Below are 17909 nucleotides of genomic sequence, written 5' to 3' on the forward strand. Positions count from 1 at the left end.
GCCTTAAATATGACACAAGAATCCATGTTGCCTAGTGTGCCTTTTAAATCCTTACAAGCTGGCAAAGGAATAGAAAATGAAAAAGTATGGCTATAAAAAGCACACCAGTCAAGGCAAGCATTTTAAATAAGGCCTCTCTACTAAACTGACACACTTGGTTGATTTCAATCAAAACATTTTAATTCCCAGGGCTTCTGTGTTTTAACATGTTAGATGAACAGGACAAGAAGAAGTACCACAAATTTCTTACCAGGAACTATTTTGAGGTTTCTGAATTCAATAATCCATTCTATATATCTTTTGATTTTTTTCCCCATCAGTCTGCTTTTCCATTATAAGCAAGATTTGTATAATAGGAAGACTTCAGTAAAATCACCATACTGGAAAGAAGGCAAACATTTTATCACCTTGTTCAATATCTTCCTTCTTATCACTGTACAAGTGTTATGCATTAATAAAGAATTATATTTGGATAAAGGGGAGTGGAGGCAAGAGGAAAAGGAAGAAGGTGGCTTAGGACCAGCCCAGGGCTACTTCAGTGCTTTAGAAAAAGGTAAAAGCTCTACCTTTTGACTGCTGCCTTGCTAGCCTACAGGGTGCGCATGCTGCTTGTAAATCCTTGCAAAGATGCAGAGGTGACTCTTTTATTTTGTCCTGTTGTGCATTTTCTGTTAACATCAGATCAACACCAGAGCAGTTCTATATCTGATGATGAGAAGTGCCTTGGGGGGGTGGATATCTAATTGATGAAGCATTAATGAATTTATGGCCAAATTCTGGGTAAACTGAAAAAGAAACTCAGCTAAATAGAAGCCTCCCGTGCCTCTTTGATTTAAACAGATTGTGTGTGTGTAGGATTGTGTAGGTGGGTGTGGGTGTGAGTGTTTACATGTGCATGTGCTCAGGCTCCCCTAAGCCTATTAAGCTGGATGCTTAAGAGCATGATTGCATGGGGTGAACCTGTTGGAGCATCATCATAAGCTAGTTGGCACCCTATCTCTTTCCACATCCCTTACACACACACATGGGGCACCCAGAGATATCGTTTGTTACTTTGTGTGTATATTTTTGGTACATTTAATAATAAAATAATGTCACAAGAGAAAATATTTTTAAGAATTCAGATGTGCAGTAATAGGAACCAAGGAGGCACTTATTTAAGGATTAGTAGTATATGAACTTACCTCCCATAGTTCCCGTCCTGAGGAGTCATCTTGTCCTTGTTTCTGGGGGAGCTGATAATCTCACCCCTTTAACTCTGACTTTATTTAGAATCAACCAAACACAGAATTACCTCAAGAAAAGACTTGTATTTTCAAAATTTTAACTAGAATGTGATCTCTCCTCCCCCATGTAAATAAAAATTGGTGGCACCATCTTCTTGTAAGAAATGATTCCAGGCCATAGCAAACCCTCGTAAAATCTTATCTCATGATACCTAATTCTCATGGTTTCCTGAAGCTGGATATTGAGATTTTTTTTTTAACTTTGCTTTTTTGTTTCTTTGGGGGTTTTTTGTTTGTTTGTTGAGGTAGGGACTCACTGTAGACCAGACTGACCTGGAATTCACTATGTCATTTCAGGGTGGCCTCAAACTCATGGTGATCCTCCTACCTCTGTCTCCCAAGGGTTGGGATTAAAGGGATGTGCCACCATGCCTGGCTAAATACTTTTTTTTTAAATTCATTATAATGAATTAATATCTAGACCCAAACGGCAATGGTACCATAAAATTCTACTTCCTAAAAGGCAGACCAAATGACAGAACCTTCACCAGGCCCTTACAGGAAACACCTGGGCCACAAGACACTGGAGAGGGTAGGATCAAGTCTAACCTAAATCTTTTACATCTTCCCTCTCTCCCTCTCCCTCTACCTCTCCCTCTCATGTCTCTAACTCTTGTACATTAGTTATCTTTTTCCTCATTTTCTTAGAGGACACTGACCTGTATACCAGCATGGAGCTATCATCCACAATGAGCTTTGGATCAGAGAGACCTACAAGGTTTCCTAAAAGAATGACAGATTTCTGTAAGAGTACTTGATGACTCACCAAAGGTTAGTGGTAAGACCCTACTGCTGAAGACACCATATGCAGCTGACACATAAAATGGAATGGCATGGCTAAAAGCTAGGAGAGAGTCAGTCCTCAGACAGTCAGCATGTCTAGTGCCACAAGGTTCTACATGGGCAACTGGGGGAGATGACCAATATCTGTCCAACCAACTCATGGTCTAACCTACTTAGCAGCAAATAACCTGTTGTGATGCTCACACAAGTGCAATAGTGGCACACAGCCATGGTGGGGAACCAACTGTTCTTGATTTGGCTAACTAATCCCCTCAGTGGTATGGGACCCATAGCTAGAGCTGGGAAACAAGTCAGAACCACATCCAAACATAAGCCCACTCTCCAATATCAAGCTACCACCAATCATAGGCTACAAGAGGGCCTACATCTATTAAACTCTCTATAAAAAACAAGTAAGGGTTATCTCATTTGTCCTGGTGCTAACTTACTCTCCATTGGAGAATCTGCTTCTCTTTTTCAGATAGATGTAGATCCTAAGGAGAGAGCCACCCCATCATACCTCAAAAGGGCCCTGGCTGAAACTAAGGAAAATTGGCAAAACAAGCAAGGGTGCTGTTTTCCTGATGAGCCAGACACCAGCACAAGGGGGAAGGAGACCAACACAGAGAAAAATCAATTCCTACCAAATCAGAGAGCCAGAGCCTCAGAGGCCCCCAACACATCATCACTGAAGCAGACCAAAAATGAACCCAACATTGCTCAGGGAAACTTTGCAGAAGAGGGGTGGAAAGAATGTCAGAGCCACATGTTGGGTCATGATATGCAGAGACATTTACCGTACCAATAACTGTGGGCTAACTCCACAATGCACGACCCATATACCTCAACAAGGAGGGGCCAATTGGGAGGGGGTAGGTCACGGATGAGCCTAATAATGGTACCAAACTGTCTGTATTTGCTGAATACAAAACTAATAAAATAAAAAATATATTTAAAAAATAGTGAATTAATAATGTATCCATCAATGCAATAGAAATGAGTAAAAAGCACTTTTAAGAAATTTCTTTCTTAGCCGGGCGTGGTGGCACACGCCTTTAATCCCAGCACTCGGGAGGCAGAGGTAGGAGGATCGCCATGAGTTCAAGGCCACCCTGAGATGACAGAGTTAATTCCAGGTCAGCCTGGACCAGAGTGAGACCCTACCTCGAAAATCCCAAAAAAAAAAAAAAAAAAGAAATTTCTTTCTTTTTAAGTTACAGTTGAAAATTTTCTTATGCAGAGATTGAATTCATATAGCAAATCTATTTATTTATGACAGCATGCCTTTTACAGAATTTGCTCTGTGATGAGTAAGTATAATTCTTCCACCACTTGTCTCTATTTGCACTACTTGTAAAAGTCTCAGTCACTTATGTGTTAAGCTTTCACTTGGATTGGATCCACCACTCATGTATTGTGTTTGCTTCTTGGGGCAAAGTAACTTGTGATGCCCACCCCCCATTTTATCGTTTTCATAGGAGCAAATAGAAGTGTCATTGGATTGATTTCAAAACCAAAGTCTTTCCCCTACCTATGAAATTAGCATTGAATTTTCATAGCGAAAGAAAAGACTGATTCTTGTTAATTAATTAAATATGAGTGTTATTTTTGAACATAGAAAGCTGTCATCTGGACATATTAACTTAAATGCAGCCAAAAGTGCTTGCCAACAAGTTAAGAATTCACTGTTGGACATCTAGTTCTTAAGCAGGAAAAATACAAAATTCTCTCTTGTAAATCCTAAAATGCTGAATATGATATAACTTCATAGAAGCATACTGTATTTACATATGATTACACAGAAAAATTTGCAGTGCCAACAACAGGCAAAAGACCTGAAAGCCATATTTTTGGCCACGGGTTTTAAACCAATATAAGGGATTCAAGACCAAAAAATCTCTTTTTTGTCCCAGGAAGACTCAGAGGACATTTGCTAAGCTCTTAGGCTTCAGGAAGGATGAAAAACATAAACTTCCCAAAAGAAATCAAAACCCTTAGTCCGTCTCATGCATACATTTGAAGTCTGAAACCCCTGAGTTTTTTAAATTTATTTTTGTTAGATATGGAAATATTTAGTATGTAAACAACACATGTTGGTACAATCCTTTTCCTCCTCTCTGCTCCTTTTCTAAAGAGGCCTTCCTCACTGGGGATGCAGGTCCAACCCCATGGGGATTGTGGGTCATGCATTATGGGGGAAGCAGTCATTTATGGGGGACTGACACAATGTCCCAACTTGTGGCTCTAACCATCTTTCACTCCCTCTTCCACAAACTTTCCTGAGCCATGTTGGGTGCATTTTAAGTCTACTTTAGTAATGGGCACTTAGGAACCTCTGGATCTCTGTACCCAAGAGTTCAAGGTCACTAACTTGAAGGGTCTGCTCAATAGCACTTGGCTCCTCACCTATGGTTGTATTGGTATGTTCTTAGCTATGGGTTTATTGACATCATGGTTATAGGCTTGTCCCAAGCCAACATATGGCTATTGTTTTGTCAAATTTTTTTCATTTGAGGTGGGGCATGTGTGTTGGAGATGTTGCCATGGTATCATTGACATTGTTGTTGAGGTTAAACTTCTCTCAGAAGCAATACACCTCTGCCTAGCATGCTTTCTGTGTGCAGCATTTATATTGGCATGTAAACCCATGGGGAGCTCAGTTTCCAGGTCCTCCCTGTTCAATCACGTTGTGAATGCCAGGGCTTGAGCAGTATGAAGTATGGCTAAATAGCAATTTCAGCCCTTTCAAACTTGAGCAGTTCCTGTTTGACTTATTCTTTTAGATTCATTTGGAATGTGTGAGAAGAAAGGACCTCACGTTTTATATGTTTGCTTTCCTAAAGTGGGATAGGACAGATTGAGACCTAATATTTCACATTCCATGGCTTCACAGTCTCAGCTCTGCCCCTTGCAATCTCCTGTTAAGTCACTTTTGTTTTGATACAGTGGGTGGGGAATTGGCAACTCCACTCAACCCACAGTGAATAATGAAGTGTCTTTAGCACACAGAGCTGGAACTCTGCTAATCTAGATGAGCTTTAAAAGACAGACCACCCTGTTGAGATTCTCTGAAGAACTTTACTTCTGGTAAGGCCACTTTTCACAGTGTAGCACAGACTTCTTTGCATGTTGTAATACAATGCGTTCAGTGAAATAAACATTTTGTTTCCTATCTTATGAAAAGAAAACAAATAAGTGAGAGACATTAGGGAACAATAATAACACTGTGTCACAAGTGTTACAAAGACAAGCTTCTTTTCTGGCTGCCCTACTAGGTAGCAGGCAAGGTTCAGTGGTGAGAGGGCCACCTTACAGTTCTCAGGTGACATACTGATAGCTTTCACTTCCGTGGATTTCAGGAAGATGTTTGTTGAAAAATTTTTCCCATTTAACTAAGTAACCTGAGTATCTATCTCCATACTTAAAATATTCATAAAAATAGCAAAGCTCCTGAGAAGAAGTGACCGAGGAGTGCTCAGTGCTGAGACATCTCTATGACACCCTCCAAGGCTCAAGGTCCATTGCAGAAGAGGTGGTGGAAAGAAAGTAAGAGTCAAAGGAAGGTTAAGACTGCTTACAGTCTAATCATTCAGACTCAGTTTGGCTTGGATATCCATGACCTCGCAATGCCTAATACTAACTACACAAGACCATCATGATAGGAGGAAAATATGGTGACATCAAAAGAAAAGAGAGACTAATTGACATGGGGAGTGGATATGATGGACAGTGGATTTGTGAAAGGGAAAGTGAGGGAGGGGAGGGAATTATCATGGTTTATTGTCTATAATTATGGAAGTTGTAAATGAAAATAAGTTTTGGTGCTTAGAATTTAACATAGCTACAACTACAAGGAGGCTGGGAAAATGGAACAATGAATAAAGAAATGTACCCTGAAAGCGTGAGTACCTGAATTTGGATTTCAAAAATGCCACATAAAAGTCTGAAGCCACGGTGGCCTTTAGTAATTCCAGAACTCCTGCTGACTGAGAGACAGAAGGTGGGGACAGGAGAATTTTCTGGAAGCTTCTTGACTACTTAGTCTTATGAATGCAGCTGAGGAAAATGAGAAACCCTGCCTCAAATGAGATGGAAGGTGAGGATTGATACCTGAATGCTCTCTTCTAATATCCACACATGTGCTGTGTCTTCCAGGGCCTCCAGCAACTGCAAAAGAACTCCAGATGCATGGACCACTTTGTGTACATGGATCTCCATGAATACTGGGGAGTTGACTATAGGCCATCAGGCTTTGCAAACAATCACCTTTAATCATGGAGACATCTCCCCACCCTTATTTGAATTATTGATACTTCAACTTCTTTCACTTTACAACATAAGCCACAAAAGGTACTAAGTAACTTCCCTCACAATTCACTTCTCATATTCCAGCCAATTAAAGCACTAAAATTATCCTAATGTCTTTATTTTGTTGGTGAGTGAACCTGGCTTTACTTTAGTTTTTCTCCTACTAGTATTGCTTCCTGTTCTGTTTTGCTTTTGTCCATTAGATCTGCTTTGGAGCCTCTCCCCCATTTCTCCTTCTCTCCCTCCCCAACCCATCTTCCTCCTCACCCAACCCTACCCTCTCCTCTCTCTCTCTCCTAGAGGCTTTTCTATGTGTATTGGTATACATGCTACAAAGCTTCCCTTTCCCCAACCTTACCCATAACACACTTCTATAATTACATTTAAGGTTGGATGATTCAAATCCAGTATTAAAACCTCATAGAAATACTTCATGTACCCATCCTTGGTCATAATCTGAGCTTTTTTACTTCTCACATGTCCCTCGGAACTTGGCTGTGACTACTTTGGTATGCACAGTTGTCATCAAGCACATGGGAAAGTACTGCTTTCTTCCAATTCCAGTCTGAAGCGGTTACCAGCTCTAGTTCTGTTGCCACATTGTCATGCCAGGGGAGGGCATGTGAATGGAATGCTGGTGAGCAACATTTACAGACCTCCCAATACATACTTCCTGAAGAAATAAGCCAATATTTTTTTTTTCTTGGATAGTCTTTCAAGCTACATCATCTCACAATTGTCAGGCACATCCTATCAATGTTGCTAGTCAAGGTATTGCCAAATACGGGGATGAGCTTGCTTAGCTCAACCTGAATTGATGGCTACAGTGGTTTTCACCTTTTCCTTCTCCCTTATCCACCTAGAGGACAAGATACTAGACCATAGTGGCCCTGGTTAGAACTAATTACTGCATTATCATTTTCAGTCAATATTTGAAAGCATTATAGTCATATGCTTCTAGATCTCCTAGCCCCTAAAGACAAATTGCACTGCTTTTGTTCCACAAGCAGAAACAGGTATCACTGTATTTGGTTGCTTACAGTCACTTACTCTGGTCAGGCATGAACTCTAACAAGAATGCAACAGGAGAATGTGCCAAACACTGGCAAGGAGAAACAACAGGACAGTATGCCAATCACTGGCAAGGGGAAACTGGCTATAACACCCATAACCCTGGCCCCCAACAATACACTGCCTCCAGGAGGCATTAGTTCCCTAGTCTCCATCAGCTGGGAACCCAGCATCCACAACACATAAGTTTGTGGGGAACACCTGAATCAAACCATCACACCATGTAAAGCTGGACAGACAAAGTAGCACATATGTCTGGAGTTCATTTGCAGCAGCAAGAGACCCTAGCATGCTCATTTTCATTCTGTCTCTCTCACATACAAATATAGATAAACTATTTAAATTTTTTATTCAAACTTAAGGATTAAAGAAATCATGGCTAAAGGAAATACAAATTAAATCTACACTGAGATTCTATCTTAGCCTGGTCAAAGTGGCTAGTATTTAAAAAAAAATCAGATTGGGCTTCTGCGTGAGAAGGAAAATACTTAGTAGCAAAGGCCAGTAAGTTAAAAAGGAGATATAAAGGGAAGAGAAAGGAAGGGAGGAGGGTACTTAATAGGTTGGTATTGTATATATGTAAGTACGATGATTGAGATGGGGAGGTAATATGATGGAGAATGGAATTTCAAAGGGGAAAGTGCGGGGGGAAGAGGGAGGGTATTCCCATGGGATATTTTTTATAATCATGGAAAATGTTAATAAAAATTGTGAAAAGAAAAAAAAGATTATATAGGGTAACTGGGTGTGGTGGCGTATGCCTTTAATCCCAGCACTCTGGAGGCACAGGTAGGAGGATCGCTGTGAGTTCAGGACCACCCTGAGACTTCATAGTGAATTCCAGGTCAGTCTGGGCCAGAGTGAGATCCTACCTTGAAAAACAAACAAACAAAAAAAGATTGTGTAGGGTAAATTAAGCTTAATTGCATTCTATCAACCAATATGCATGTAATTTCTTATGCATAGATATGTTGAAATAAAGTTTTGAAAAGCAAAAACAAAAAAGAGAAAACAAAAAAATCAAAAACTACAAATTTCTGGTGAGAACTGGGGGAAAAGAAACTCTTTCACATTGTTGGAGGGAATTTAAATTAGTATAGCCATTATGTAAAAAAGCTGAGTACACACCTATTATGATTTGAATTTTAAATGTCCCCTGTTGCAGTTCCTCTTTTCAAAAAATATAGTTTATTTATTTATTTATCTGAGAGAGAGAAAAATAGAGACAGACAGAGAGAAAGAGCATAGGTAAAAAGACAACCTCCAGATGCCTATGCCACCTTGTGCATTTGGCTTACATGGTTACTAGGGAATCAAACCCAAGTCCTTAGGCTTTGCAGGCAAGCACCTTAACCACTGTGCAATCTCTTCAGCCTGCATTACTCCACACTGTCATGTTGGTGGGACAAAACCCACAACCAGAAACAACTATGGAAGGAAAGAATTTATTTCCAGCTGAGAGTTTTGTCAAGGCAAGAAAAGCATGGCAGAGGAAAAAGCCAGGCTGTCACATCAGCTGGAAGGAAGCAACAGGAGTGAGCTAGCTCTGAACATCCAATGGGCCTTGTGGTCGTTTGAATGTGAATGGATGTACCCCGTAGCCTGAGGTATTTTTTGTTATTTGTTGTTTTGAGGTAGGGTTTTCTGTAGCTCATGTTGGCCTGGAATTCACTATTTAGTCTAAGGGTGGACTTGAATTCATGGCAATCCTCCTACCTCTGCCTCTCCCTCTCGAGTGCTAGGATTAAAGACATGTGCCACCATATCTGCTCTGAGGTATTTTGATTAAGCTTGCAACTTTAGTCCCCTGTTGGAGGATGAATGACTGTGTGACTCTTGTAGTCCTATCCAAAGGTGTGTTCAGAGCCATTTTAAGCTCTGGCTATTCATTTTTTGCAGGCTATTTGGTGATGTCTTTCTGCTATAAATCCATGGAAGTAAGCCAGCTTCTTCCACCACAGGTTGTGTCTCCTCTGGACTCTGAAATTAACCCTTTCCTCCCATAAGCTGCCTCTGGTCAGGTGTTTATCTCAGCAACTTGAAGGTAACTACAACAGGGCTGAATTAATAAACCTCAAGGCCTGCCCTCAGTGACATATCTCCTCCAACAATGCCACATTTCCCAAAGGCCCCACAACTTTTCTAAATTTCCACCAGCAGGGATCAAATATTCAAAACACATGAACTTATGGGACACACTTCATCCAAACCACTATATCCCCCATGGTGGTGGGGGATTGGGAGAAAATGTGGCTTACTTGGTAAAGTGCTTACCTAGCATGCATGAAGCCCTGAGTTCAATCTGCAGCCATAGCGACATACACCTGGGATCCCAGTACCCAGGAGGCAGACGCAAGAGGATCAGGAGTTATAGGCTAGTGTGACAGACATGAGATATTGGCTCAAAAAAAAAAAAATGAATAAATACACAAATAAAATGTCCTCCCCGTGGGTTTTAGTGCTGTCTCTATGCTGGTGGTGCTATTTTAGCTGGCCATGGATCCTTTAAGAAGTGGAGCTACCAGATGTGGTGGTGCATGTCTTTAATTCCAGCACTCAGGAGGCTGAGGTAGCAGGATTGCTGTGAGTTTCAGGCTACTCCGAGACGATATAATAAATTCCAGGTTACCCTGGGCTTGAGTGAAACTCTACCTTGAAAGCCAAAAAAAAAAAAAAGGTGGAGCCTAGCTGGCAGAAGTAGGTTGCTATGGGTGGACATTCGAATATGTAACTGAGCCCTGCTTCCTATTGTGCTCTCTACCTCCTGGTCTACTGTAACATAAGCAGCTACATGTTCCCACCTTTAGGAACTGAACTGCGCCACACACTTCCTGTCATGATGGACTAACATTTTTGAAGCTATAGCTAAAATAAACCTTTCCTCCCTTGAGTTGTTTCTGTCAGCAATTTTGGTCACAGTGACTCAAAAATAACTAATATTAAAGTGTTTGCCTTACAAGCATGATAACAAAAAGAAAAAAACAACTAATATATTCCCAGAGAAAACTAAGTGAGCATCCATAAGAGATCCCAACATAACAATGCTTGTTGCACACTATTCCCAATAGCCAGCTAAGGAATCAGCCTAGTGGTCTGTCAACAAATGTATGGATAAGGAAAATGTTGTATAGATTCACAGTGGAGTTCTTATTCCAGAATAAAAACAAAGATCATGTCATTTGCAGGAAATGCATGGACAGGAGGTTTACACATGTGCTTTACACATTGACTGAACTCATCTAGACAGAACATTTTCCTCTCATATATGGAAACCAGGGTAAAAGAAGGTAACCTGAGTAATAAGAGTGCTGGGAAAGGAAAAGGGGCCCTGAAAGAGGGGAGCAGGAGGGAAGGGTAGATGGGGTGCTAGGCATTGTGTACATGCCTGTAAGCCTCGCACTTGGGAAGTATAGAAAGGAGGGCCAGGAGTTCAAGGCCAGCCTGAACTACATGCATTATTCTGTCTCATAACAGCAGCAAACATCCAGGCATGCTGGGCGTGGTGTCACACACCTTTAATACCAGCACTCAGATGGCAGAGATAGGAGGATTACCATGAGTTTGAGGCCATGCTGAGACTACATGGAACTTGGAATCACCTAGATGACACACCTTTGTGTGTGTGAGGGGGGGTGTGTATTGACAGATAAAGAATGAAGACCCCTCCCCTCAAAGAGGCTAGCATTTTTAAAGGAGTGGCCCAATCATGAAGAGGTCTGAGTCTGATGCAACCTGTGCCTGCCGTCTTCACTGCTTTCTAGATGATGCATGTGTCACTGTTGCTGCCACGCTTGGCTAACATCAGACACCAGCTCCTTTGGCCTTCCAAAAGGGCCTCAATATCAGTGCCTGTCCTGGAGATTTCTGAGCTTTCGATGCCAGATTGGAACTGGTGAGGCTCTGTGCACTGGGCAGCCATCGGGTTCTTAGCCTCTGCATCATGCAGTTAGCCATTATTGGACTACATATCCTCTATAGTGGAAGTCAATCTAATCCTCTTTTATAATGCAAAGCATTATATTGATTCTGCTCCTCTAGAGAGCCCTGTCTACTATAATCACACAAAAACATATATGTAAATGGTGATATCAACATTATTCTTAGTAGCAAAAAGGAGGAAAATACACAGCCTATCAACTGAAAACTAGATACAGAAAAAACTGAAGGGCTTTGTAAAGGAGAGGAGAAGGTTAGTGTAATAGCCTAGCAAGGGAAGTTTCTGCTCTATTATTCTTCTATTAAAAAGAACATGAGAAAATCCACTAAGAAGGACAAGCTGTGTAGAGAAAGAACACAATTGCTGGGCTGTAGTGAGGTGGCCTGCAGCAGATGGTGCTTGATGTGCTATTTTAGGGCTGCTTTAGGATAGAAGCATGTTAAATTCATCCATAGCAACCTGTTAAAAAAATATTTGGAAAGGCTGGTCTTCAGGATTTTGTTTTAATTTTAAGGATGTGAAATTTTACTGACTTCTACATCCACTGATGAGATGAAGGATATTCATTGTTTGTATTTCAATTTCACCCAGAAAATTTGACAATGGGAAGGTGTATGAATTCAAATTTAGAGATCAAAAATATTGTTGATGTTCTCCTATTTGAAACAATGCCATTAAACTTCTAATGCCCATTGTAGAGCTATAATTAGAGACTATATGTCCTATTTTGTCCAAGACAGTCCTAGTGAGTGGTTTATGTTTTCATGAAATTATTAGTGGATCTTCATACTATGTCAAAGTGTGCCAGTTTGGTTAACACACGTTTAAGTCTAAGTTCTACTTGAAAATGCATGACTAGAATTTAACATGGAAAATAGATCAACATACAGAAGAGCCATAATCCATGTTAGAAGCTTTTCAGAGCATAAAACCCATAGCCCATCTTAGGCTACAAGAAATCCTTCAAAAGATAAGATGCCCCTGTGTGCCATTAGGTGTGATTATGGTTGTTTGCATGACAAGAAGAACAGGGTAACCCTGAGGTTGATATAGGGACAGTGATTTCTTTTTTATATTTATTTATTTATTTGTCTGTTTATTTTTACTTTTCAAGATAGGGTCTTGCTCTAGCCAGGGCTGACCTGGAATTCACTATGTAGTCTCAGGGTGGCCTCAAACTGGCAGTGATCCTCCTATGTCTACCTACCAAGAACTGGGATCAAAGGCATGCACCACCATGCTAGGCAACTGGTTTCCTTTTTAACAGCTATATTGAGATGTACTTCATCCGCCAAATAATTTACCAAACTGTTGCAGTCAGGTTTGCATTGCTGGAAGAAATCACCTGACCAAGAGCAGCATGTGGGAGGAAAGGACTATTTTGGTTTATGGATTTGAGGAGAAACTCCATGATGGCAGAGGAAACCAACAACATGAGCAGAGGGTGAACATCACCTCGTTGCCAACATCAGGTGTTCAAGAGCAACAAGAGAATGTGCCAAACACTGGTGAGGGGAAACTGGCTATAGCGCCCATAAGCCTACCCTCAACAATACACTGCCTCCAGGAGGTGCTAATTCCCAAATCTCCATCAGCCTGAAACCTAGCATTCAGAACACCTAAGTTCATGGGGGATATCAATGAAACCACCACACCAACTACAGTGTGCAATCAGTAGTTTTGCGTATATTAAGTACAAGCACAAGCATAGTTTTAGGACATTTTCATAATTCCCAAGAAACCCCATACTCATTAGTTGTCGCCTTTCCTTTGCCCCAGCTCTGTATCCTCACCCCTGCCCTAGGAAGGCCGTTAATCTACTTTGTATGCCCATAGGCCTGTCTATTCTGCAGTCAAATGCCCTATCCCAAGCTATATATCCAGATCGGCCTATTCTGAGCATTTTATAAGACTGGAGTCACATAGTATGTGATCTTTTGAATTGGATATTTTCATGTAGCATGATATTTTCTGCAGTTTATTTCTTGTCCTGATGGACTATTGATTTACCTCTCTAAGGAGGAGTCATACTCATGAATGACCAAAGGCTAAGTTATTAAAATGGAGAATGTGAGGAGACATGGCTTCTCTTCACTGTTCATGCTTCTTCAGAGGGAATGAACTTCATCTCAGATGACAAAAGCATATTAAAAAAATACTATAACACTGGGCATGGTGGCACATGCCTTTAATCCCAGCAAGTGGGAGGCAGAGGTAGGATTGCCATGAGTTCAAGGCCAGCCTGAGACTACATAGTGATTCCAAGTCAGCCTGGATATCTGGGATATAGCAAGACCAACCTCAAAAAATCAAAATCAAAAAGCCAAATATATATATATATATATATATATATATATATATATATATATATATGTATGTATGTATGTATGTATGGAGAAGTAACATTGTGTGAAACATCAGTGTAGAGAGGATTGCTGTGAGTTTGTCAAAGAAAAGCACAGGGTGTTCTAGGTCAGGGCTCAGACTGTGAGGGTAGAACCTGGTACACAGAATTGGGGAGGCAGGGAATAAGAACTGTTAAATCACAAACCTTCTATGAACACCTAAGGAATATTTCAATGCTTGTGCTTGCATGTTAGACAGCAGAAGACCATTACCACCCAATGGTAAGTAGTATGAGGAATATCCTTGGAAAACCCCAGCCAAGTTTTTATGGCCTACACAGCATACTTTGTTAAGAATAATATATATTATTTATATATGGCTGTGTTGTGATTTATGGCAATATGTCCAGGTTTTAAAAACTGAATGTCATGGTAAAGAGACGGCTCAGCAGTTAAGGTGCTTGCCTGCAAAATCTAATGACTCTGGTTCAACTCCCCAGTACTTGTGTAAAGTCCAATGCACAAAATGATGCATGCATCTGGAGTTCATTTGCAGTGGCTGGAGGTGAGCCCATTCTCTCTCTTTCTCTCTTTCATCTCTTTTCTCTTTTTCTGTGCTTACAAATAAGTAAACAAAAGTTTTTAAAACACACACACACACAAAACTGAATGTCTCCAGAAATCATTTCTTCCATTGCTACTGTATTGCTTTTCTTTTTTAAATTTATTTTTTATTTTTTATTTATTTATTTGAGAGCAACAAACAGAGAAAGAGGCAGAGAGAGAGAGAGAATGGGCACGTCAGGGCCTCCAGCCACTGCAAACGAATTCCAGACGCGTGTGCCCCCTTGTGCATCTGGCTAATGTGTGTCCTGGGGAATCAAGCCTCGAACCAGAGTCCTTAGGCTTCACAGGCAAGCGTTTAACCACTAAGCCATCTCGCTAGCCCCTGTATTGTTTTTCTTGATGGCATCAGAGTTGTTAGACTTTATTAAATTCTAGATAAAATTTCAACATCATATAAAGTGCAAATAGAATATTTCAAATATAGGGCTAGAAAGATAACTCAGTGGTTAAGGCGCATGTTTGCAAAGCCTAATAGGCTGGGTTCAATTCCCTAACACCTACAAAATGCCAGATATATAAAGTGACACATAGTTTGGAGTTCATTTACAGCAACAACAAGCCCTGGCATGCCCATGCTCATGCTCATTCTCTCTCTCTTTCTCTCTCTCTCTCCTTGCAAAATAAATGAAGCCAGGCATGGTGGCACACACCTTTAATCTCAGCACTCGGGAGGCAGAGGTAGGAGGAATACTGAGTTCAATGCTTCCCTGAGACGACACAGTGAATTCCAGGTCAGCCTGGGCTAGAGTGAGACCCTACCTTGAAAAACCAAAAAATAAAAATAAAAAGTAGCTAACTATATAAATAAAATATTGTTAAAATTTTCAAATATATCATGAACCACCTCTTCTGCTATTGCTGAACATTTTTTCAGAAATTCACACCAGATTCCTGTTAGTGATAGAATTTTGAAATAATTTTCTGCTTTTTAAAAATATTTTATCATTTATTTGAGAGAGAGAGTGAATGGGTGCTTCAGGGCCTTCAGCCACAGCAAATGAACTCCAGACACATGCACCACCTTGTGCATCTGGCTTATGTGGGTCCTGGGGAATCAAACCAAGGTCCTTTAGCTTCGCAGGCAAATGCCTTAACTGTTAAGCCATCCCTCCAACCCCATTTTCTGCTTTAAGATTGGCAGATATACTAACTTCCAAATAGGAACAAGCTGGCTTGTTTTGACCATATGAACGATTTTGTCTTTTTGCTGAGGAAGTCTTAGCTTGTTAAATGGTTCTGGCAGGAGCACAGCACTTACATATTGATAACCAACCAAAAGGTGTATTCAATTTACTCAGTTTTATGAACTTGTGTTCACTTTCTATTCTAAATACACAGTACTCCAAATATGGGAAGGATTCTTATTTTTTCACTTGGTAGGATAGTAACCAAAGATGGAATGTAGGGTTTTTTTTTTTGTTTTGTTTTGTTTTTTTAAGAGAGAGAGAATAGGCACATCAGGGGCCTCCAGCCACTGCAAATGAACTCCAGACACATACACCACCTTATGAAGGTTGGTAGGCTTTTCAGGCAAGTGCCTTAAGGACAGAAGTATCTATCCAGCCTCATTTTAAATATTTTTGTTCCTTATTTTTATTGCAAAGGAAAAGAGGGAGGAAAACAGGTAAAATGGGTGCACCAGGGCCTCCTGCCACTGCAAAGGAACTCCAAATATATGATCCACTTTGTGCATCTGGCTATATGAGAAACTCCAGATACCTGTGCCACTTTACGTATCTGGGGAGTTGAAACCATGACATCATGTTTTGAAAGCAAGCACCATAACTGCTAAGCCAGCTCTCCAGCCCACAAATAATCTTATAGATTTTTATATTGTATATTGGTTTTCTAGGCCATGTTCAAAAATATCCCCCCCCCCCCTCTCTCTCTCTTTCTCTCTCTCTCTTTGAGATAGGGTCTCATACTCACCCAGGCTGACCTGGAATTCAGGGTGGCCTTGAACTCATGGTAATCCTTCTAGCTCTGCCTCTCAAATGCTGGGATTGAAAGTATGTACCACCATATTCAGCTTAAACTTTTTATACTATTTTATAAACTTTTGATAGGATAATTAGCAATAGACTTGATAGGTATTTTTACTCTTTCCTATTAAAAATTATATAAAAATTTTATCTGATGTTGCTAGACAGGCAGTTAAACCAACTACTTGGAGGGCAAATTCAATCTAACGCAAAGGGAAAAATAGCTGTTAATCCTAGACTGCCACCTGCTGGTTAGCAATGAACTAAAAATATCTGGAAGCTTTCATGTCTCACATAATGGTGGTGGGGGGAACTGGTAGAAGTTTAATTTATCTCAAATAACATTATAATAACATTATAACAAATAACATTAGAAATTTTGACTAACCCCCCTCCCAGGCCCTCCTCTTCATAATTCCTTCCTCTAACTATACTTTGTTCTCATGTATTTTAGACAGAAAATGGATCTCCTGCTGCTACAAGTGAACTCCAGGCATGTACCACTATGTATCTGGCTTTATATGAGCATTAGGAAATTGAACCCAGGCCAACAGGCTTGTAATCAAATGCCTTTAACTATTAAGTAGATATAGTGCTCAGTAGCCTTGTCCACTTCTGGAGGGCACCCAGGAGTTACTATGTATGCATGCCTGGAATGGGAAACATCACATTAGAGAGTATTCCCTCATTATGCATCTAATCATAAAAGTCCCTTTATTCAAGCCAGGGTTGGTGCTGCACACCTTTAATCCCAGCACTTGGGAGGCAGAGGTAGGAGGATCACTGTGAGTTCAAGGCTACCATGAGACTACATAGTGAATTCTAGGTCAGCCTGGGCTACAGTGAAACCCTACATGGAAAAACAAAACAAAACAAAAAGTGCCTTTATTCACCAAGATACCAAGTTACACATTGGCTTGGATACAAAACAGTAAATGACAGACTGAGATGATGGACAAAATCTATGATCAGTGCCCCCCACATTTTGCGAATCAGTGATTATAATTAGTGGCATGTCACATGATAGCTGTCTAGAGAAAATTCTGAATTAAACAATACTTTTCCCCTCCAAAATGCATGTGTGCACAAACACATGTATACATACACACACACACACACACACACACACACGATTCCAGAATTTGCTAGTTCTTTGACAGGTAATATCATTTGGTGGCTAAAAAATTAACCTTACTTCCATGATGACATGGTGATGAGTCAAAAAGGTCATGTCCTGCTCTTGGTCCTTGTCAGTGCCATGTTCTGGGGTGCTGAGTATTGCCACCTTTAGCAAAAGTGCCTATTCTTTGATTGAGATAGAGGCATTTGTCTGAGAAGATTCCAGATCCAGTGGAGCTTCTTAGTAAGCTACTGCTCATCCTGTCCTGGTGTGTAGTGGAGGCTCATGGAAGCCAGCTGGGTCATCATTTTGTCCATTAGGTGTGCTGGGCATCAAAGTGAAGGTCATGCTGTCCTGAGATCCAAGTGGCAAGACTGGCCATAAGAAGCCCCTGCCTGACCACATGAGCATCGTGGAACCCGAAGATGAGATCCTTCCCACAGCCCCCTT

At 40.7% G+C, this 17909-nt stretch overlaps 1 non-coding gene across 1 annotated transcript; it reads left to right on the plus strand.

The window, feature by feature from the left end:
* Nucleotides 1-17533: 17533 nt before the first annotated feature.
* Nucleotides 17534-17678, plus strand: LOC123459767. Its single transcript, XR_006636505.1, has one exon. It is a non-coding gene; the product is annotated as a small nucleolar RNA SNORD15 (small nucleolar RNA).
* The last annotated feature ends 231 nt before the right edge of the window (nt 17679-17909 follow it).

Source organism: Jaculus jaculus, chromosome 3 (genome assembly GCF_020740685.1).
Source record: "Jaculus jaculus isolate mJacJac1 chromosome 3, mJacJac1.mat.Y.cur, whole genome shotgun sequence".
Taxonomy (NCBI): Eukaryota; Metazoa; Chordata; class Mammalia; order Rodentia; family Dipodidae; genus Jaculus; species Jaculus jaculus.